Source organism: Triticum urartu, chromosome 7 (assembly GCF_003073215.2).
Source record: "Triticum urartu cultivar G1812 chromosome 7, Tu2.1, whole genome shotgun sequence".
Taxonomy (NCBI): Eukaryota; Viridiplantae; Streptophyta; class Magnoliopsida; order Poales; family Poaceae; genus Triticum; species Triticum urartu.
In genome coordinates this window covers 699,172,180-699,174,348 of record NC_053028.1, presented here as the reverse complement: position 1 = coordinate 699,174,348, position 2,169 = coordinate 699,172,180, and positions in this window count along the sequence as shown.

The window sequence follows — 2,169 nt, the reverse complement described above, 5'->3', positions numbered from 1 at the left end:
ACCCTTGCCATCGAGCGTGAGAGTAGAGGAAGGGCTCTCTATCCAGAACTGGGTTTCATCACGGTTGGACACGACGTTGTCTTGTCAAGCACACAAAAAATTTCGAAAAAAGAAATAACATATGTTTGCAACCCAGTTTTGTTCTCAAATGCATGCAAGATGTACAAGCAAGCGAAAAAGTACGAGTTGTGTAAGGCCGAGGTCCGCAATGTCATGCTGGTAGCGCTACCCACACACTGCTCCCTGCGCACGCGTGTTTTTCTCTCTAGTAACTAGCATGTTTGGTGAATGTGTGAAGTCCTGCTAGTACCAACAGAGATGGAAAATCGCCACTGAACCTCATTTTGAGCTAAATGGAACCAATTTAGTAAACTTGGGAAGCCCACAGTGTGTCGCCACCAATTTCTTTTATAAGATGGTCGTGTGTGCGTGCATGTGGTGGTCGTGAATGGTGTGCTCGGTGTGCTCGTGCTATGGGTATTTTTTTTAATAAATTAGAAGTTCATAGATGCAAAAAACCGAAGTCTAAAATATCTTATAGAAGAAATGTTTATGCAAAATTACATGTGAAAAATGTGTTCTGTGTGTGGGTGTGAGCCAACACCACAAGATCGGATGAGGAAAAAGTAATAAAATGAAACTGAAAAATGTTCATTCAACAAACAGAGTACTCTCATGTATACGAAAATCTCAAATTCTTCCCGTTTCTAGGAAAAATAAAAGAAACAAATATCATTTTTAAAATTTTATTTAAAAAATGTTTTTTCTTTCTGAAAATAAAACAAAGAACTTCAAATTAAAATAACATAGAAGTTCAACTGGTGCATTAAAAATAGATTTTCTGCGATTCTAGGAAGACCTAGAAGTTCAACTTTAAATAACTAAGCATATATAAGTAATGTAGCGATTACAAAACTCAAAATTCCCCATTAATAAAAAAATGAACTAAGAAGTTTAAATTCAAATAACACAGTATTGCAATTTTTATAATTCAAGAAGAAACCAAAAAGCGTCACCTAAAAAATGTTTATTCAAATAACAAGAAGTTCAACTTTTAAAAATAGAGCGCTTCTAAATTTTATAATAAAAGATTAAGAAATAAAACCAGAAAGTCCAATTTAAAAAGATGGAGAAGTTCGATGATTATAGAAAACTCATATTTTCCTTGTTATTAAAGAATGGTAATAAGAAGATCAAAAATTAAATAACAAGAAGTTCAACTTTTAAAAATAGAGTGCTTCAAAATTTCATAAAAAAGATTAAGAAAAAAAATCAGGAAGTCCATATTAAAAAGATGGAGAAGTTTGACGATTATAGAAAACTCAGATTTCCCTCGTTATTAAGGAATGGAAACAAGAAGTTCAAAAATAAAATAACAAGAAGTTCAACTTTTAAAAATTAAGCGCTTTAGAGTTCATTAAAAAAGATTAAGAAATTCAGATTAATATTCATAAAAAACTCAGATATTTTCACGTAACCGAGAGAAGTTCAGATTGATAACTGTCAGAAGTTCACGTACTACACGGTGTGCATTTTGTATTAAAAAAGAATAAAAAGACAAAGACTAAAACTTTTGTTTTTATAAGTTCAAGCCCCCGGTCGAAGAAAGTTAAAAAAAATATTGTGATAGAGTTTCTACAAAAGGAATATCATTTGTGTAACACTCACAAATGGATTAGAAAATTACAAAGGGAAAATACGTCACAGAAGTTCAACGTGAAAACAGTAGGAAGTTCACCTACTATGCTGAATGAATTTCAGATGAAAAACTTTACAAATCGTCGCGAGTATGAAAAATGATCAACACGGGAAAGTTGCATGTTTACAGCAGCTTTCCATCGGTATATCACCTGCTCAATTTGGGTGAATGGATGAAGAGCTACTAGCAGTGGATGGAAATCTACGAGAAAAAAAACACGTGAAAAAAGAGTGAAGTTCAGATAGACATGCCGAGAAGATCAAGTTCTTCAAGCGGTGCATCTTCGAAGAATTCGTTTCGCGATAAAGGCAGAACACATGATCTCGATGTTTCTGAAATTACTTAAAAACATCTAGGAATCAGAGAAAACCATCAACATGAAAAAGTTTTGCATTTTCCGTAGCTTTTCAGCAGTATATTATTTGCCCCATTTCGATAAAGTTTATAGAAATTACGGCAAAAGTACGTTT